The sequence below is a fragment of the Tachyglossus aculeatus genome, chromosome X2, assembly GCF_015852505.1.
Source record: "Tachyglossus aculeatus isolate mTacAcu1 chromosome X2, mTacAcu1.pri, whole genome shotgun sequence".
In the NCBI taxonomy this organism is placed as follows: domain Eukaryota; kingdom Metazoa; phylum Chordata; class Mammalia; order Monotremata; family Tachyglossidae; genus Tachyglossus; species Tachyglossus aculeatus.
In genome coordinates, this window is record NC_052100.1 from 24,266,184 (window position 1) to 24,288,619 (window position 22,436).

General features: G+C 39.7%; 1 long non-coding RNA gene across 1 annotated transcript; it reads left to right on the top strand.

The window, feature by feature from the left end:
* The first annotated feature begins 8,020 nt into the window (after positions 1–8,020).
* Positions 8,021–15,991, top strand: LOC119949621. Its single transcript, XR_005457234.1, has 3 exons — positions 8,021–8,118; positions 13,805–13,876; positions 15,803–15,991. It is a non-coding gene; the product is annotated as an uncharacterized LOC119949621 (long non-coding RNA).
* Positions 15,992–22,436: the final 6,445 nt, after the last annotated feature.

Sequence of the window (22,436 nt, forward strand, 5' to 3'; positions counted from 1 at the left end):
GCCCCAGTGAATTTCAAAGTGAATTTCAAAGTGAATATAGACAGACAGACATAGCTGTCTGCTGCTGCTACTACTCATGATAACATCTGTCTCCCCCATTGGACTGTAAGCCCGTTGTGGCCAAGCACATGTCTACCAACCCTGTTGTAATTACTCTCAATTAGTTGTACTTACTGAGCGTTTACCATGTGCAGAGCACTGTTCTACACGCTTGGGAGAGCACAACACAACAAAATAATCAATACATTCCCTGCCCACAATAAGCTTACAGTCTAGAGGGAAACACTATATTAGTTAAGTGATTTGCCTATAGTCACGCAGCCTGCAGTGGCGGAGCAGGGATTAGAACCCATTTAAATCTATATGGATGACTTCCAAATATTAGGATAGTGCTCTGCACACAGTAAGCACTCAAGAAATACCACTGCTGATACTACTACTACTACTACTACTACTACTACTACTACTACTACTACTACTACCTCTACCATTAGTAGATCAACAGCTGGGCTCCAAGACTCGGGTATATCTCTTTGGTATTTCTAAACTAAACTTAGTTTGTTTAGAAACTAAATCTCTAATACAACATCCAGGAAGAGAACAAGTAGGAAGTGCCCCTCTGTCTGTCTGGCAAGTTGTTCGGTCACAGTCAAGGATGCACATTATAGTGGGCGAGTCTAGCATGCTGAATTTTGACAGGGAAATGTCCGCCTGTGAAATGTGAATCCTGGCATTGGGGAAGTTCACCAAATCATTCTGATTTCAGATGCAAAAGGCAAGGGGGAAGCCAGCAAAATTACTGATACTTCTTAGGCAAATCATGGTTTCTCTCTGAACTGTAAGCTCTTTGTGGGCAGGGAACTTGTCTACCAACTCTGTTATATTATACGTTCCCAAGTATTTAGAGCAGTGTTCTGCAACATAGTAAGTGCTCAATAAATATGATTTATTGATTTTCTTCTTTTAAAAACCCATTAGAGTAGCAAAATCCTCCTACAGAACTTGAGGCACAGGAGAGTGCATGCAGAATTTTGCTCCCTTAAATGATGCCTCTTTGTTTGTCTCATCTGGTAAGTAGTAATAGCAGGAGTACGGATATTTAACTGAGTGCCAACATCATGCAATGTACTGTACTAGGTGCTAAGGAAATACAGAAAAAAGAAGTGATATGTTCCCTGTCCCCAAGGAGCCTCCACTTAAAACCAGGACCCCTCCCCTCTTGGGTTGCAGATGAAATGTTTTCAGTGGAAAAAAAAATTAAAATTCCTTTAGAAGTGATTCAAACCCACGTCTTACCTGACCTACTCTGCCGGGGATTATGAAGGAAACAGGAAAAACAAAGATTTGGGCTCACTGTTTTTTTAAACTGATTCATCCTCTTAAAGATCTCCCTGTCAGGGCCTGATCCAATAACACACCCACTTTTAATTGATCCTCAAGTTTGGGATCATTATTTCTTATGATGATCATTCCATCATTCACCCAATTTTCTAAAGTTTAAGGATGGTCTCCTAGATTTAGTTTAAAGTTGCCATCTCCTAATTTCACTCAATTTTTATGCTGAAAGAAAAAGAAAATATTTTGTTTGGAAGAAATTCTCCTATTTCATCAGCTTTTCTTTTCCAGGTAGTCTACTTGAGGAATTTTCATTTGGTCAGGGAATGTGTCTGTTTATTGTTCGTTCATTCATTCATTCACTTGTATTATTGAGTGCTTACTGTGTGCAGAGCACTGTACTAAGTGCTTGGAAAGCACAATTTGGTAAGATGGAGACAATCTCTACTCTCCCAAGCTCTTAGTACAGTGCTTCGCATACAGTAAGCACTTAATAAATACGATTGAATGAATGATCAGAGAGAAAAATAAGCCTGACGAAAGATCACTTGAGCAAGAGAACAGCTGAAACTTTTGTCCCTTTTCTGTTTTCTTTTCTGTTTTCTTTTCTCTATCCCTCCCCTCCTAGACCCATGTTATTGGACTCCATACATTGTCAAGACAGCATTTGTAAATGGAATTTATTTAACTCTAGGTGAGCTGTACAAATGTAATAATGTGGCCCAACTCTTGTTTAATTTTGAAAACTCCATCCTGGACAGCACTGCTCATAATGGACGGTTCCAGCTGAATTATCCATTATTGCTCCCAAAGCTTACAATTAAACTATCGATCAAAGCTGGCAGAAATTTCTCAAGCAGGCTGGTTACAGCTACACCAGAACTGTATCAGGGGAAAAAGAAGAGGCTTAGGGAGTGAAAGAATGAGAACCCAGACAAACAGACAGGCCAACCTGCCACCAGTTGCTAGCTAATCCTCTTAGCACTAATGAGACAGGGGGAAAAAAGTGATTTTGGAGTGTATTTTGCTCTTTAAGAGGAGAGGCTCTGTGCAATTTGCAACCACTATCCTGCTGTAAAAATTCTACTTTAAGAGGTTCAGATCTGTGGGGAGCCAACCTCCCCTTTTAGACTTCTTCAGACACTGCAGATGCATCTTTTCTGGGGAATTCCACAATAAAATGACTGTTATTTATCATTACAAACCTCTTTATCATTTAGTCAATAAAAGGCTTCTTTCTCTCACTTTTTTTTTCTTTTCTGTGGTGTGCTCAGAGTCAGAAATCTGTATTAGTCTCTCCTGGCCTGGAGGCAGGAGATGTCAAAAGCTAAATCATGATCTGCCCTGGCTTTCCTGGCTAAATTGTGTATGAAGGCCTGGGGCCAAAAGGTGCACATGCTCATTATTTGAAACAGAATGATTTTTTTTCCTTTAGCTTTTCTTTCTTTCCTTTTCTCTTTCTCCTTTTTCTCTTTACATATTGAGACATATCACACATATATAGCTCTGAAAGCATCCAATGCAAAGGAAATCAACCACAGCTTAACATGTCACCTCCATCTATTTTCTGATTGGAAAATAGAAAAGTGGGTTGTCAGAAGAAGAAAAAAAACACTGGAGTTCACCTTTTGAACTTTTTTTGATGGCAGCGAAAAAAGAGGGTTATTTATGAGGGGAAGCCAACACGCGGGGCCTTCATAAAAGTAGGGCAGAGCTCAAGAAAGTCAGATTTTTAGTTAATCGCTACCCACATTTTTGCCACCTCCAGACAGAGGCAGAAGATGATTACGTTAGTGACTAGGGAAGGTGGAAAGTTCAGTTATTTCACTGAGACAGGAGAGATTCTCCAACTCTTTAACCACTTCAACAATCTCTTCAATGCTGGGGACATGAAAGAAGGGTGAATGGGAAGGGAATGGGAATAACGCTTAAAGAAGGGAAGATGGGACAATACACTGTTTGAAGCATTGATTTTTTTTTTCTAAGTAGTCCCATACAGGTGAGACTGCCTGGAAATCCAAGAGATAACCTCGTGAGCCAAGAATTGACAATAGGGAGTAAGGATTCGTGCTTTCTGTGTCTACTTTGCCCTCCACTGATAAGGGTACCTGATGATAATAATGATGATGATATTAGGTAAGAGCTTACTATGTGCCAAGCACTGTGCTAAATGCTGGGTTAGATAAAAGATAATCAAGTTAGATGTAGTTCCTGCACCCCAGGGGACTCACAAGCTAAGTCAAAGGGAGAGGGATTGAATCCCCATTTTACGAATGAGGTAGCTGAGGCACAGAGAAGTGAAGTAACTTGCCCAAAGGCACAAAGCAGACAACTGGCTGAGCAAGGATTAGAGCCCAGGTCCTCTGACCTCCAGGCCTGTGTTCTTTCCACTAAACCATGCAGCTTCTCTTAATTGATTTGTTGGGGGAGCCATTTAAATTCTTCTCTGTCTCAATTTCCCCATCAGCAAAATAGAGGCAAGCAATTCCTCCTTGGTCAGGGGGGAGTGGAGTAACTTCTGCCACTTGTCTGCTGTGTGACCTTGGGCAAATCACTTCCCTTCTCTGTGCCTCAGTTACCTTATCTGTAAAATGGATGATTGAGACTCTGAGCTCCACTGGGGACCGGGACTGTGCATAACCCAATTTGCTTGTATCCACCCCAGTGCTTAGTACAATGCCTGGCACACAGTAAGCACCTAAAAATACCATTATAATAATTAGTAGTAGTAATCAGTATCAATCAGTCAATTGTACTTATTGAGCACTTTCTGTGAGCAAGTACTGTACTAAGCATTTGGGATAGTACAATATAATAACAAACAGACACCTGAAATGTCTCCCCATTTATCCTAATGCTTAAACAGTCAGGTGTCTCTGGAAGCTGTATTAACTCTTCCAGGTCAGGAAGGTGCTATTGAATACAAAAACAGGCACTTGAGTAAGTTTCTCCTTCAGATACAGTTTGATGGAAATTAATGTCTTCAGTAGTGGAGTGAAAAATACCATCACATCTTAATAGGGTTAATTCAATTTGCACAGGAACCAGAAGAATAACCAAAGGGTAGAGTGGGCACTGGAAGAATCTGATGCACTGGCCACATATCCTGATCAGAATCAAGATATTCTTCATATACCAAATGACATTATATTCTTAGAGTAAATTCAGAATGGAAATCCAAAAAAGCAGGCAGGATAGATGAATTGAAGATGATGACCAGAAATTTTTGACCTGATGTATGTTAGAGGTTTCCTCTCCCTCTGCAAAGCAAAGATAGAAGATGATCAGGTCAGACACAGTCCTTTTCAAACATAGGACTTGCAACCTAAGGGAGAATGGCTATTTCATTTCCATTTTGCAGTTGAAGAAATTGAGGTACAGAGAAGTTAGGTGATTTGCCTATGGCCACACAGACCACAGCAGTAGAGCAGGGATTAGAACCCATCCAAATCTATATGGCTGACTCCCAAAACTACCTCACTAGCCCTGACTTCTGCTACTCTGCAATCTCGCTTCTCCTCCTGCTTTGAGGACATCTTTACAAGGGTGTCCCACCAGTCCATTAAGCTCAATAGACCAAAACTAAACTCCTCCTTCTCCCTCACAGATCCTCTCCTGTGCCTAACTTTCCCATCACAGCGGACAATACCAACTTTCTCCCTGTCTCTCCGGCCTGAAAAAAATGATCCAGGAAGCAGAAATGAAGTTTGGATTACAGTGGGAAGAGACAGGAGGCAAGGAGGTCAGTGAGGAGGCTGATGCAGTAATCAAGGTGGGATATCATAAGTGCTTGGATCAGTATGGTAGCAGTATGGGTGAAGAGGAAGGAATGGATTTTAGAGATGTTGTGAAGATAGAACTAACAGAATTTGGCAACAGACTGAATATGGGAGTCAAATTAGAGAGCTGAGTTGAGGATAACTGCAAGTTTTACAGGCTTGTGAGACAGGTTGGCTGGCGATGTTGTCTATAGTAATAAAGTCACAGAGAGGACAGGTTTGGGTAGGGAGGTGAAAATATCCTTTGCTGTTTTAATGGAATTGCTACTTTCAATCCTGGAGATGTTTTAAATTCTGTTTTCTGTATCAAAATCTGCCCCAAAGCTACTGTTTTAGGAGTCCTGATGGTCTATCCCACTCCCAGTATAATGTCTCCATATTTTACCATGCCTTTTCAGCTGTGCCTCGGGTGGCCCTGATGGCTCTTGATGAGATTGTGACACAGGGGATGTCACATGACTTGTGGTAGGTACTCAGCATAGAGTGAGGATAATGCATGTGTCTTTATGTAGAATTACTCCAAGCTCTCCTGAATCTAGAGCATATCTCTGACCTGACACCCCACTCTTTGCTCCAGGACAGTTGCCTTCCTTTCTCAGTTTTCTGTGAATTTGGGCACTGTTCCTGAACTCCAGAAGTCAGTGGCAGGAGCCACGTTGGAGGGAAACTCTCTGTTAAAATTACAAATGACATGCAATGGACATGAAGACCTCTCTCCACATCAGCAATTGTGCATTTCCTCTTGTCTTCAAGTCCTACTATCATTGTTCCACTTGTGCTTCCAGCTAAAATGTTGAAGACTGAATTCCTCATCTTACCACTAAAATCCTCCGCCCACCAAACCTTCCCAGCACAGTTGACAATACCACCATCCTTCTTCTTTCCAAAGCCCACAATCCTGGCATTACCCTGGACTCTATGCTCTCTTCCCAACCATCAGTATTATTATTCGAGCACCTACTGCATGAGAAACACTATACAAAGTGCTTGGGAGAGTACAGCTGAATTAGTAGACATGATCAGCTCTTACATCCAGCCTGTTGCTCAATGCTGTTGTTTTGTTTTTCACGTTTTCTGATCCTCCACTTCCTTTCTTTCCCAAAAGCTACCACCCCTGGTATTCTTAAATCCCAGTTTGACTACTCTATAAGCTTCTTCACCAAATGTTATATTGTAGTCTTCCAAATGCTCAGTAGAGTGCTGTACACACAGTAAGTGGTCAACAGGTACCACTGATTGATTCACTAGTTTCCCTGCCTCTAGCTTTTCTCCTCTCCAGGCTACGCTTCACTCTGATACTTGGATCAATAGTTACTACTTATTCTTCACATCACATGGAAATGCCTATTGGCTTTGAAGCATTCCTTCAACTCTTACTCATCCACTCTCTTCTCCGACTTCACCCCAGCTCATGTTATCCATTCCTCACATGCTCAACTGCTCATTGCCTCTCCTGCTTCTGACCCTTGATTCACTCCCTTCCTTCTGCCTAGAACTCCCCCCACCCAAAGATCATCCAGGCCAGAGGTCTCCCCATTTTCAAAATCCTTCTAAAGTCCCACATATAATTTTTTCTTTTCCCAAGATCACATCTCAAGTAGTAGGGAAGTCTAGGCCCAAAGGAGGACATGGGCAAATGGCCAGTGGTGGGATAGATGAGATCAAGACTTGTAAGATTCCAGACTAAACTTGTCTCTAGGCTGTAAGCTCAACATGGGCAGGAAACAAGTCTGCTAATTCTATTGTACTGTATTTTTCCAAGCACATAGTAAGTGCTCTATAAATACCATCAATTGTTTGTTTGATTGATCAAGATACAGAGAGCATTATCGAGTATGTACTCATGGGCTTGGGAGTCAAAGGTCATGGGTTCTAATCCTGGCTCTGCCACTTGTCAGCTATGTGACTTTGGGCAAGTCACTTAACTTCTCTGTGCCTCAGTTACCTCATCTGTAAAATGGGGATTTAGACTGTGAGCCCTCCGTGGGACAGCCTGATCACCTTGTAACCTCCCCAGCACTTAGAACAGTGCTTTGCACATAGTAAGCACTTAATAAATGCCATTATTATTATTATTATGCTGGTCCTAGAGGAGCAGGGTGTGCAGATTGGAATGCCATTAGGGGATCAGTGAAATAGGAAGGAGGGAGCGAGCTGATTGAGTGCCTTAAAGTCAGTGTATTCGGAGCAGTGATAGTAATTTCATGTCCAATTCCTTCATTAAACTAGCATGCACAGAGCTAGCCAGGAGTGGAGAGGCAGCATGGCTTAGTGAAAAGAGCACGGGCTTGGGAGTCAGAGGACATGGTTCTAATCCCAGCTCCGCCACTTATCTGCTGTGTGACCTTGGGCAAGTCCCCTAACTTTTCTGTGCCTCAGTTACCTCATCTGTAAAATAGGGATTAAGATTGTGAGGCCCTCGTGGGACAACCTGATTACCTCGTATCTACCCCAGCACTTAGAACAGTACTTGGCACATAGTAGGTGCTTAACGAATACCATAATTGTTACAGATGTTGGGAGGAGAGGCAATGGTTACCACAGTGTCTGTCTTGGTAGCAATGGATAAGGGACTGTGAATCCTAAAAGCTTAGTACTGTTCTTTAAATCCAGCGGGCCTTGAATAAGTGCTACTACTACTACTACTGCTACAACAAACACTACTATGAGTTGCCAAATGAAATGACTTTCTTAAGGCTATCAATAGGAATATTCCAATTCATTAGCGGGGGATTGAGAAATATGCTACAGAGTTAGGAAAATGTTTCTGTTTGGACTCCAGAGAATATTTGCTTTGGGTTTTTATAACCTGCTACTGAAAATTTGTTTTAAACATTTCTGGTCAAATCTGTGTCTTGCTTTATTAACTCTTCTTGTTTCTCGTCTACATTTTTTATTCAGTGAAGCTTAGGAAGAGCAGCACTGGAGTGGAATACTGAGAGCAATCTTCATTGCAAAAGAAATGTGGAAGAGTGGTCTTGGATAGAGTCAACTTTAGGAAAAGGTACACTTGGTGATGCTGACTAAATAGAGCTGCATTAGCTTGAATGGAGGTTAAATTGGGTTTTTATTTTTATAGAAAATTATATTTAAAGTGTCAAACAGTTGCACCAGATTACAGAGCGGCATAAAATCATCATTAGCTAACAAATTTATACTCCTTTATTGTATTTTCATTCTCGTAGGTTTTCAATGGCCAAATATGTTTTTAAGCATATAGAAAAATAATTTTGCTTCCAGGCTGAAATCTTGGATTGTCAATTTTCATCCCAGAGTAAAACTTTATGGCTGGTTATAAACCACTTAAAAATAGAAGAGTTTGTAATGGAAATGTTAGCAGACTTTTAAGTAGAGCTTTGACAGTGCTCTAATAGGGAATGCAAAATCACATTCATATATTCTTCAGTGGTTAACGTGATTTTAAAATCAAATGTTACATTTAAAGAATGCAATTGGAAAAAAAATATAATAAAATCCTTTTGGCAGTTCTTTGCTGCTTTCACAAAGGTCTGGGCTCTGCCCCTGCCAGATGCATCTCACAAACTGCTCCTGCCTCCAAGCAATATGTTGTTTTAAAAATATTTTAATGCTTTCCAAGCTTGTAATTATGTACATTTCTTCATTGGGTTGTAAGACCATAGTCTTTTATGAATCGTATCCTCTAGCTATGCATGCTATAAAGGAATCAAAATGAGATTCTCCTATTTAATCGATAAAAATCATGGGCCACGTTCTGGATTTCTGAAGAGGGCTTATTAGTTCCTTCAACCATGTTCCGGTAGCTTTCCAGAGTGTGTGTGTGAATTTTGGGGTGTATGTGGGTGGGCCTTTTTGGAAGTGGATTTTTAGCGATGGAGGATGAAAATACCGAAGGGAGCAAAGCTATCCAGATGCTAAAAATTCAATACCACTTTCCATTCACTGGAATAACTCAGCTGTTACTAAAATATAGATGACAATTTGTTTAAAGCACCAAAATGAGAAGGCCCATGACACTGGAGGACTTTTCATGCTCAACAGGACTCAGTTTATATTTTTGACTGATAGATATCATTTTGGTAACTAATCCACAGTGAAAGAGCCATCTATCCAAATCCATGCTTTGATTGGAAAAACTTCCCACACTCTGGACATTTTCTTTTAGACCCTGTTCTGTTCTTTAAATTGTATATTATAGATTATTTATATTTATGTCTGTCTCCTCTTTTATACTAAAAGCTTGTTGTGGGCAGAAATCTTGTCTTCCAACTATTGTACCTTCCCAAGCACTTAGTTCAGTGTTCAAGTGCTCACAGTAAGTGCTCAAAAAAGACCATCAATTGATTGATTGATTGATTGATTCTTTACTGGTCATGGAGAGCTAGGACTGATGAGCATAACTCTCTCACTGACATGTATATAAGGGACCACTCTTCGCTCTCTTTTCAAATCCAACAGCTCACAGCAAAGACCCTTTGCTTAAAAAAAATGTAATTCTTTCCACATATAGTATGTAGTATTTCTTCTGACTATTAAGGATAAAATATCATCAAAATTGGGATATCAGAAGCAGGTGATCAGAAAAAGTGTCATTTTCTTCCAAAAATCCAAAATTATCAAAGGAAACTTGTTTGTGTTTTCTCTTGCCTAGGCTGATGTTACTGGCTTTAGAGACCTCAGTTCCCTAAACGAATTTTCAGTTTGAAGAGCTGTAGAAAACTAAAAGACCCCAAAAATCAATACAGAAAAAAAAGAAAAAAGCTGGGAGTAATATGTTACAGGCTGATAGACATCTGTAATTAACCTTTAATTATTTGTCCTGTTGCAGTGTCTCACAATCTCCCTTAGAAATTGACTTTTCTAGAGCATCATGAATACATTCTGGATGGAAAAATAATTTCTCTGGCATGGAAATATAAATATTATATTTGTATGTAGCAGGAATTTTTATCAGTGTCTAAAAATGTCCTAGCTAGATAATGAAGAATAATTTGCAAATTAGTAAAGAGTAAGTGATAACATTTTCTCAGTTCTGCAGTTCTGGCTAATCAATCTCACCACAGTGAGAATGATAGCATTTGTTGTTACCACTGTGCAAATAGCCCTCTGCTGATGCACATACATTCTGACAAATACTTTGAATCAAATGTAATTTTTTTAGGAAAGTTACAAAGTAAAATTTTGAGCGTTGGTCCAAGTTAAAAGAAAAATCACCTTTCCAATTCTTCTAACTCCTTTACTTTTTTCTCACTGGAGTATAGGTTCGTAATCCTTCAAATTTTTGTTGGTTTCATTTCTTCCCAAGAAATGTAGCCCTCATAAATGAATGCCATGATCAGCCATGCAAAAGGGGTAAGGAGAATCAATGGAAGACAGAAGGAGGAGGAAGGTGGGGAGTGGGAGGAGAAGAGGAAGAGAATGAAGGAGAATGCCCCGAAACAAATATTTCCAGCCTCAGAGTTATATCTCAGAGGATGCAAGCTATGACAGGATGATATATTTTAGTGGAAAGATTAGCACACTGAAGAAGCCCCACCTTTCAATACTTGAGTCCAGTGAGCTTTTATTCAAAGAGTGGGATAATAGAGAACTGGTATTTTATTTGAAATGTAGGAAGCATAATCTTGCTCTGTAAGCTGTGGAAAACATTTTTGAGAAGGAAGGATGAGGAGGTTGATCTAATTAGGGAAGTGGTCTGCATTTCAGCATATTCTTCTCCAGGGGAAGAGAAGTGTGGTGGGGCAAAATCAAAAAAAGTGGCCAGGCCAAATCATTTAAGATCCAACCAGGAGTCCATTTTTTGAGGTTGCTTAGAGGACCAAGAGAAATGGAAAAAGAAGATTCCCATTCTGTGAAAAGAGAGTGAAGGAAACCAATTATCCTGGAGCTATGGAATTCCAGAGGAAAGGAGCCCAAAGCCATCCATTGAGAGAGTAGAAGCAGAGGAGATAGAACCATGGATCTATCACAACTGAGATTGGATTTTTGAGCAAAGTGCAGTTCGGAGTGAAATAGGCTGTTAATTCATTAAAGTCATCCTTTTAGGATTGCATGTGAATAGGGCTATATTCACTGAAAAATCTTCAGGACTCACAAATGTGAGTAGAGTTGCCAGCCAAGCCAGAGGCTGGCTGAGTTTGGGTTTTTATTGGAGCAGGAACTTTCTTAGTGCACCTCAACCCGGCTCACTGGTTGGACATATGAGGGGAACAAGTGACAGCAGGATGCCCAGAGCTGCTGTATGGAGACCTGAAAATGGGAAATTGAAACTATGGAGGGCAGAGAAAACATTTCAAGACAGAGTAAAATGAAACTTCAGACAATGCTATATCCTAGCTGAAAACAAGGAGTCAATTGTCAGACCAGAATGGCACTCTGCTGTAAAAAATAAAGCAGCTTCTAGCAAGAACTTTGTAAGAAACAAGAAACAAGGGAGCCAAAGTAAAAAAATGGACCAAGCGCTGAAAACATCTAATATGACAGCACATCACAGAATGGTAATTTGGAACACATGATATAGCTGGAATTATAATTCCTCAATAGTCTTTTCAGTCATCCAGTGATTCATTGGTGAATTTCATCGTCAGTGGTGTCTTCGAATATGAAGGACAACTATATACACACGCTAAGAGTGGTTCTGAGCACTGAATAAATCACTTTCACTAAGAAATTCCTGTGTGTGGCTTTGCAGTCCTGAAGTTTCAGGACTAAGACTTGTCCATTCATTCAATTGTATTTATGGAGTACTTACTGTGTGCAGAGCACTGTACTAAGTGCTTGGGAAGTACAAGTTGGCAGCATATAGAGAGGGTCCCTACCCAACAACAGGCTCACAGTCTAGAATGGGCTCACAGTCTATTGTCCATTTTTTACAATAGGAGACTCCATCATCATCTTCTCAGATGGAGGCTCAATAAGTGCTGAGAATGACTGAAGTAGGTTTATTTGAGTTAATCTTGCTCTTATGAATACGAGCCCAGTAGATTTCTGGACTGATTCTATATCATTCCATGCATGTTGTTCTATCCCTAATCCTCCCTTTTATAAGGAATCTTTGAATGAAAATATTACCAACGTTTTTCATGGAGTTCTTTCATTAAGCATGTCATATCAGTAATATTTCTAAAATACGGGTTTAAGGAAGGCCCAATAAATTACTGTATTTCCTTCTTCTCTTAGATGTAACAGAGAGAAATTTATATTTTCTCTTAGTTTCTTCTGGAAACTGCCTACTGTGGATGAAGGCATGCTAAGGGTTTAATTTGGGGGGGGATAATACATCCATCATCTAATAAAATATTTTCCAAGATAATAAGTAGCAGCATATTATAATGGAATCAAACATGGATTTTTTTGTCTTTGAAAAAGTTAAGAGCAGTAAAAAAATATAAAGAATGAAGTTTGGTGATCACAGAACTAAGGATGTTTGATGTCCTTCATGTGTGCATAGGACTTCCAGATAGAATTTACAGTCATAATCTTCTGAGCAAGGTTTAAAGCTTATCAAGCTGACATTCAAGGAACTCTCCCCCATCATATCTGAGAGACTACTATTTTCCCCACTTTCAAAGCCCACTGAAAATCACATCTCCTCCAAGAGGCCTTCCCTGACTAAGCCCTCATTTCCACTACTCACTCTCCTTCCGTGTCACCCATGGACTTGGTTATTCACTTCACCCACAGCCACAGAATACTTGCTCACATATCCTTATATGCTGCCATTTTCCCTAGCTGTAATTTATTTCAATGTCTTTTCCCCCCTGTGGACTGTAAACTCCATGTGCGCAAGGGTCATATCTAGTCACTGGTATTCTCTCAAGTGCTTAGTGTAGTGCTTGTCACACAATAAGAGCTCAATAAATACCATTGATTGATGATAGAAATAAGTTGAGAAACGGCTGTTATCCTTTCAGTGGAAGTGTTAGTAGTATAAGTCCATAGCCAACATGCATTAGCTGATCATCATCATCATCATCAATTGTATTTATTGAGCGCTTACTATGTGCAGAGCACTGTACTAAGCGCTTGGGAAGTACAAATTGGCAACATATACAGTCCCTACCCAAAGCTGATGCCAGTTTTTGTGGAGAAGCAGTGTAGCCTAGTGGAAATAGCCTAGGACTGGCAGTCAGAAGCCCCACAAGCTCTGCCACTTGCCTTCCAAGTGATCTTGGACCAATCACTTAACTTCTCTGTGCCTCAGTTTCCTGATCTATAAAATAATGATTAAATATTTTTTCTCCTTCCCCCTTAGACTATGAAGACTCACGTGGGGGAGGAGCTGTATCTCATCTGATTGTATTAAGGCCTTTGTATAGTATTATATCTGCATTTACTAAATGGTTAAAATAGTTCTATTATTATCATCAGTGTCACTGTAGGTTTTTAATCAGGTCACATTTCTATCCTGGTGGCATGGTAGTTTATTGCATGGGGAGTTAATAGCTTTGAATGTTAACTAATAATCAATCAGTCGTATTTATTATGCCCCTACTGTGTGAGATTATTATACTCAGCTCTTGGGAGGGTACAATATGACAATATAACACAGTTGGTAGACACATTCTTTTCCCACAACAAGCTTCCAGTCTTACTACTGAAGGTTGCCCAGGTCAATATTTCCTCAGTATTAGGAGTGACCTATGAAATAGTAAAAGTTGCAATATTAAAAGATTCAAATCCAAATGCATTTCTGTTTCTCCCTTTGAAAGACAGGAAAAAGGGAGAAGAGGATGAAGATGTTTTCTCTTGTGGTGCTCTGGAGTGGTTGTTTGCTTACACGGGTTAGTAATAACAATAATAATAATAATGGAGAAGTAGCATGGCTTAGTGGAAAGAGCATGGGCTTGGGAGTCAGAGGTCATGGGTTCTAATCTTGGCTCTGCCACATCAGCTGTGTTACTTTAGACAAGTCACTTAACTTCTCTGTGCCTGAGTTACCTGATCCGTAAAATGGGGATTAAGACTGTGAGCCCCAGGTGGGACAACCTGATTACCTTGAATCTACCTCAGCACTGAGAACAGTGCTCGGCACATAGTAAGCGCTTAACAAATACCATCATTATTATTATTATTATTATTATGCAAGATAATGGGGTTGGATCCAGTCCCTGTCCCACATGGGGCTCATGATCTAATGATCAAGTCTCTAGGTAATGAGGATGATTGAGTGAGGAGAGTTCGATTATACTGCTATCGTGGTAGTTACAGGGCACTGATGAATCCTTCCCAGGTTTTACTATCTCCGTCCACTGTAGTTGGGGAGAACAAGAAAGACCCATAAAGATGACATGTTTGCTCTCCTGTTCCCTGATGGGGCTTCAATGTATTACCTGGATCTAATTATCTCATCTCCAGCTGACAGAGGGGTTTCCACAGAACCCTTTCCATCACTCGGCCCCTCCGCCTAGCTTCCAGTGGGCTGTCTAATGGTTTGATATATTTTTGGACCTTCTGCTCATTGGATGAACAAACTGAAGCAAATCATGTATTGACCTCAAAGCATTTATAAACTGAAGAACATTATATTCTCATCAGAGCCATAAGGGCAGTAAACTATAGTTTCTCTGCTGTGAAACATGGTTTTGGTTATGCACTAGGGTTGGACCTAAACAATAATATATCATTTGTGGCACATGTCGCCTTCTTTATTGAAAGGCAAAACAAAGAGTTGAGGACAAAAATCATTACTTCTTTAGCAATTTTTCACAAAATGCTTTTCTTTTGTACTTGACACACAGATGGGACATTGTACTGCAGTGGAAATGATGTATGGCAGCATGACAAATTTCATTTCCTTGATAAAACAAGAATCAGAAGGGTGCACAAATTTGGGAAAGTTGTGTTCCTTTAAAAAAAAATAAGCTTTAAAAAAATGACTCGAAAGAAAAAGTCCTGTGGGACCCAGAAAAACTGTTTGTATGCTTTAATTGACTTGTCAGATATTGATCAAAGCGCTTAAATGAAAATATTGGAAACAATAAACTGCTTCATGTAAGAGCTTTTTGTATCACCTTGAAAATGATAATCCATGGCTGAGCCAGAAATTAACCGAAGTTGATCCAGTGCACAAGAAGCTAGAAGCTGTGAAAACCAAAGTCAATAATGCAAGGTTCAGCTCTATTCTCCCCTTTGGGCTCGGGAGAACACAAATTATGCATCCTCTGGGGTCTCATGGGAGATAAGCCTGCCTATTATTGCCCCTTATTTTTTTCCTTCTTTCTAGCCAGGATTCTAGCACCATCACCAAGTCTCGTGACTCACTGTGATACTGGCAGATCCTCATGTTGTTTTAAAGCATGCAAAAAAAAATATCTTTAGTGTTCAGATGACAAACCTCTCTATACACCCTGTGGAAGCTCACTGAATAATTAGAACTGTGTTTGTGAAACACATGCTACATTCCTGGCTCTATGAGATGCATTCCGGCAGTTACAGTATAAGCATCTCAGACACAGTCCCTGTCCTACATGGGCCTTCTAGATAGAGAACATACATTTTATCCCCATTTTACAGATGAGAAAACAGAAGCACAAGGGCATTAAGCCATTTGCCTTGGGTTATATAATGGTTGACTATATCGACACTCTTAATAATGTCTCTTGAATGAAGGAGAATTCGCAGCCTCTCTCCCTAGCCCTACCTAGGATCTCATCCCTGACAGTTAAGCTGTGGTCTCTTGTGTCAAACTGAACTTCACCTGTCTTCAGTTTAGGTTTGTTTTCTTCATGTCCAGACTTTTGGGGTGAGGAGAACATCTGAGCAACACATTTTCCACAAATGGGCTTCATTCTTCAGCATTGGTGGCTTGTGGGGAAAAGGGAGATTTCCCCAATGGTAAATATTTTTCCCCTCTTTTCATCTAATGAGGCTGTAATTCATTAAAGAGTCACCAAGCGCCCTGGAGTGTCCAAGACCCTCTTTTACTCCTAGGTATTCCTACCTAGGAATACCTTAGGTAGGGTGGAGAAAAGGACTCAATAATATAGCCCACCTCAAGAGGTCCTGCTGGAAGAAGCAATTTAATTAAGACAATTGCAAATGCCATTTGCCATCATGAATTGGAGATGTGAACCATCACAGACCTATTTATTTCAGGGCTAAATAATACATGTTGCCAAGGTTTTCATTGGTCAGATGAGAATAAGGTTGAATTCAACAGTGAATTTGGATAAAAAAATCCAAGTGGCCTGATTCACTCACATACATACACAATTGCACATAAATACACACCTAATTATCTAAGAACCCTCAGGAGAGCTGAACTCCTGATGACCATTTTGCAACCAAAGAATCTGAGGCAGCAGAGGTTATAGCGTAGCTCAGTGGAAAGAGCACGGGCTTTGGAGTCAGAGGTCATGGGTTCAAATCCCGGCTCTGTCACTTGTCAGCTGTGTGACTTTGGGCAAGTCACTTAACTTCTCTGTGCCTCAGTTACCTCACCTGTAAAATAGGGATTAAGACTGTGAGCCCCCCATGGGACAGCCTGATCACCTTGTAACCTCTCCAGTGCTTAGAACAGTGCTTTGCACATAGTAAGTGCTTAATAAATGCCATTATTATTATTATTGTTATTATCATTATTTTCTGAAGTACTTTCAGTGTTCGTAGGTGGAGAGCAAAGGACTGAGACTAAGGAGGTATGGGTTCTAATCTCAGTTGTGCATGTGTCCTCGGGTAAGTCATTTAACTCTTTTGTTCCTCAGTTTCCTCATCCATGAAATGGAGATTACATACTTTTCTCCTGGACCTTTAGATTGTAAACTCCTTGTCAATCAATCAGTCAATCATATTAATTCATTCAATCTTATTTATTGAGCGCTTACTGTGTGCAGAGCACTGTACTAAGCTCTTGAGTATTTACTGTGTGCAGAGCACTGTATTAAGTGCTTGGGAGAGTACAGTGTACATTCCCTGCCTATGATGAGCTTACAGTCTAGAAGGGGAGGGAGATGAGGCCCAATAACTCTTCTGTATTGCATACTGAAAGTTCTCAACGATTGCATCCACCACCTGGGAAGGAGTGGGATTAAAGTTGCTTGGGAGTGGTAGCAATTGACACATAGTAAGCGCTTAACAACTATCATCATCGTTTCATAATAGATTACTGGCCGTTACAGACATTATTAGAAAAGAGATTACTCCCTCGAGTAGCAAGCAGACAATCTGTAGTCAGTAAAGGCTTTGTAGATGGTGATGATTTTGCTCTACTGCTCCTGTCTCATTCTCTTGTCTGCTTGCTCCAAGTAAGAACTGATTTATCACTAGTGGATGATCAGGATAGAATATGAGCTAAGCAAATAATGCCATGTATTTACACATGGTGGAAGAAATATAAAGATGCAAAACATGCGTAGAAATGAGGCAATTGTCTAGTTGCCTTTGTCTGGTAAATGGAAAGAATAGAAGGATGGGCTCAGGGAAGCAATGGTTTCCCAATAGAGACATATGTTTGTCTTTGTTTATGTCTATTAAAATATGAAATTTCCTTAATCTATTTAGAGTCCAACAAGGGAGTTTTGTATTGGTTAAATTCATACAAAATAGGTGCTTATTGTTTTTGATACAACAGTTAATAAAAAAAATTGAACTCTCTTTGAATACCACATTTAGACTGGTGAATGATTTTTTTTTAATGTCACACTTAAACCCACATTTCTTTTAATCAGCATCTGTTCTGTGTTAAGCTGCCTATAAAATCTGGTACATTGTTGACAACTGAAGATGAAAACAAACAGGAAAACTACAAAAGACATGGTATTAACATCAAAGTAGAATAACCCTTCACTCTTTCCCTGGTATTTGAAATTCGTTGTTATTTTGACCCTAAACAATTTGATTTTCTTTCCAACAATCATCATTTGGGAGTAGTGGATTAAGAAGAATTGCATGTGATCTGAATCATGAGACAGAAGAAAACAGGAGAATGAACAATCAAACTGTTTGAACAAATTAGGTTGTTTTTTAAACGTTAAATCTCTACCCCATACCTCTCTGGGATAGGATGTTGAGGATATTTCAGGATATGTAACGTATTTGCCAGTGGATTAAAATCTGGCTGTTAAGATGCACAAATTGGTAAAGGCTAGGAGGCAACGTGGAATCTTTTGGCAAAACAGCCTTTTCACTATACACTTTAGCAAATACAGTATTTGAGTTTTGATGTTTGCAAAGTGATGGATGCAGGAGAATGGGGGATTTCACTGTCCCAGACCCTGAGCCACTGAAGTAGCCACGTAAGAAACGTCTCTGCTGCTCTCCCCTCACCCCACCAGAGCAGAAGATTAAGTGAAACTATTTGTAATTTAACTATTTAGATCAGCCATAATTCATTTATTGATATTATTGTCTGTCTTTCTTTACAGACTAGAGAGTCTGTAAGATCTCTGTGGGCAGGGGCTGTGTCTACCAATTCTGTCACATCACACACTCCCAAGTGCTTGGTAAAGTGCTCTGCATACAGTAGGCGCTCAATAAATGCCATTGATTGTTATCTATTCTTGGATTTATCAGCTATCATTGACATCACTGACCTTGAGGTTTATTGTCTGAGGGGAGTGGATGAAGTCATACTTCAGTGGCTGCTTTTATGCTGCTCAGGGAGGATAGTGATAAGGGAATCCCTCCAAAGGGAATTTCCTAGTGTTGCTCTGTTTTCAGTCTGGGCAAGACCTGCCCGGCCTTTGAAAATTGAGTCCAGTAACACAATATTTAGTTCAGGCTTCATAATGTAATACGCAAATATATTTGTATTTTTTTGTAGGAAAAATTAGCAGCAGGAATTATTTTAAAATACATGAATAAATTGCTATTAATATCCCTCAGGCAAATGATGACATATATATCGTCAAATTTCAGCATCAAGAGTCAAGAAATAACCCCTTAGGATAGAATCTGTCACCACAAGTGTTTCTTATGTTTCAATCGCATTATTTTGAATTAATCGTAATTTCTCTCTCTTTCTCCAACTCAGTGCAGCAAGTGCACAAAGAATGTATGAATCTCTCCTATTTGGACAATTCATATCTATACTCAATCATAATATTTTAAACATGTTTACTATAATTTATAAACAGTTGGTAATGTATGCACTTTATGCAAAATTCAATAAGAAGGGCAATGTAAATGATGTGCAAGAAACCCCATATGCAATAAATGGAAAGGTGCATGCAAGGCTGCAGCATGAGATGAATAAATATATCCTAGAGCTTAGCTTTAATAGTCATTCAAAATAAGCCCCGTTTCTGCCTTAATCCATTTTATATTATGCTGGACTTTTGTTTTTTTAATTCAGTGAATTTTTAAGTTATGTAAGAGAAGGAGACATTCCCTCAGACTGCTTAATATCCAACAGTGATTCCCGAGCTCTCCCCTAACCAATGCCATTCCTGCCCTCACTCCAGGACGGGAAAACACAGTTATTTACTCTGGGACACAGGTGACTGAACTTATAAAAATCACTACGAGACAAGATGTATTGAGGCCTGGCACGGAATGACAAATTCTGGTGAGGTTCACCAAGAAGAGACATATTGATTCTTAAATGATTAATAAGGAGAATATAATTGTATTTCATTAAGATGGATGGGATTTCATTTAATCTGTCTTCTCCCTTTCCACTTCAGATGCGAAAGGAAATCAAGTCATCATCAATGGCACCTCATGTTAGCCTGCCATGGCAACAAGGTCATTGATTGAGTAAAAGAAGTTTCAGGGAAACTAGCTAGTCTTTAGAGGAGTAACAGCTGCTGCTTCTGCTCTGCAGATAATGTGGGTTAGAGACCGGGCTACATACTGGTGAATAAATATTCCTAGACCTAATTCAAATATCTAAGAAATTGAATTTATACTGGATATTTTTTTCAGAAGAGTCCAGAGAAGTCTGGGGTTGTGATCTTATTAATCCTTATGTTATGTCACCCTTGTCTTTATTTTCCCACTGGAAAATTTAAGACACAAAGAGGGTAGGTGGTCGGGCGAAAGAGTTTGAGCAAATACCCATAGCTCCCACTTGGAATGTATGCGATTCCAGCACCCCTTCTGCCGTATACAAATCACTTCCAGATTAGCAATTCACTTGCCTGTGTCTCTGAGCTGTGAACGACATAGGAGACAGTAGTTCACCATTCAGGGATCCTAGCCCTGAGCTACGCAGGACTGGCGCTTGGCAGAGATGATGCGTTCTTAAGCATACAAGATGCCAATGTACCCCTGCAGGTTCTTAAAGAACTCCTTTAGTCACTTACTGGAGGAGCAATGACACACTCTGATTTCCAAGACAAAATGAAAGACACTGGGCATTTATCAAAGGGTGAAGGAAGGATGAGTCTAAGTTAAATATCTGGGAGAAAGCGGCATAAAGCATTGAGTTAAAAATAAGGAGGAGGTTCCTTCGTAAGGACTTAGCAATCGTGATGGGGTTTCAGCTGTCAAGGAGAACTTGGCCTGACTACGGTGAAAAATTCAAGGCTCCGGCTCTTGGAGGACGAAAGAGCATATTTTCTCAATTTCAAACCTTCTTGAACACATACTTTGATTAGTATTTTCAATCCCGAAGTGTGAATTTTACTTTAAAATAAAACAAAAATAGCTGAAAAAAGGGAATATTCTGAGATTTAAAATAATTCTTACAGAAGAATATTTTGATGAGTCAAATGTAAATGAATAAGAACATAGAGATTAAATTTCCCTTGACATACACATGAGCTTTTGTACATTTTATCACATTTTCGTGGTTCATATTCTTAAATGGATCTGGAAAAATGAAAAAAAGCAGAAATATGTATTCAGCTGTAAGTATACAGTTATGTTTTGTAATATTTTCAATAAACAAGATACAAAAATGGGCAGTAATACTTGCATCACAACAAAAGACCAAGTTGGAAAGACGCAGATGAATTTGTAAAGAATACTTTTTTAGATTAAGTTATTATTTTTTGAGACAATTCTGCAAGGAGGAGTGGGCACTTAATGAACATTTGGGGAGGTGTGAAGAATGCTTGTCAAGCTAGGTATCTTGAGTGGAATACTTAACTGGCCAATAGTAGTTATTAAGCATTTATTGAGCACAGAGCACTATACTAATAATAATAATAATGATGGTATTTATTAAGCATTTACTTTGTGCCAAAAACTGTTCTAAGTGCTGGAAGTGCTTAGATGACTAAAATAGACTTAATACATCTGAATCTTGCCCTCAGTGAGCAGACTATCTAGTCAGGGAGAGGCTTACAAACTAGTCCAGGCAGGAGGGAGGCCATGGGCATAGAAGGGGTTAAGGGTGAGAGAGACAAGAATGAGGCACAGTGCTTAGGTTAGTGTGAAAAGAATAAAGAGCTGGGGTATAGTGAAGGAAGAGAGGGGAGACGATTTAGTGGCAGATAAACATTAGCAGTAAGTCAAAACAGCTGCCCTTCTAGACCATAAACTTACTGTGGGTAGAGAATGTGTGTTATAATGTTCTATTTTACTCTCCCAAGCTTTTAGTACAGTGCTCTGCACACAGTAAGCGCTCAATAACTACGATCGACTGACTCCTTGCAACAATATAAATAAGTATACATTTATTTATATTATTGTCCGCCTACCCCTCTAGACTGTAAAATCACTGTGGGCAGGGGACGGGTCTACCAATTTATACTCTCCCAAGTGCTTAGTACAATGCTCAGCACATAGTAAGCACTGGATAAATATGATTGACAGCACTGGTCAGCTGGGCAACTTTGTGTCCATCAGGAGGCATCTAGGGGCACTCAATTACAAAACAAAGAAGCTGTCCCCTCGACTCCCCCTCAAAAAGGAAAGTTTTCCAGTTGATCATTCATTCAATAGCATTGATTGAGTGCACACTATGTGCAGAGCACTGAACTAAGTGTTTGGGAAAGTACAGTAGAGTTGTTAGACATGATCGCTGATCTCAAAGGACTAACAGACTATGGGAGAGACAGGCATTAAAATACATTAGGGATAGGCCACATAGTAAATTAAAAGTATTGTGGGCCTGGGGTTAGTTACTAACAAAGTGCTTAAAGTGACAAGTGAGAAGTGAGAAGCAGTGTGGCTCAGTGGAAAGAGCACAGGCTTTGGAGTCAGAGGTCTTGGGTTCAAATCCCGGCTCCACCAATTGTCAGCTGTGTGACTTTGGGCAAGTCACTTAACTTCTCTGTGCCTCAGTTCCCTCATCTGTAAAATGGGGATTAAGACTGTGAGCCCCCCGTGGGACAACCTGATCACCTTGTAATCTTCCCAGCACTTAGAACAGTGCTTTACACATAGTAAGTGCTTAATAAATGCCATTATTATTATTATTAAAGGGTACACATCCAAGTTGATTGTTCACTCTGA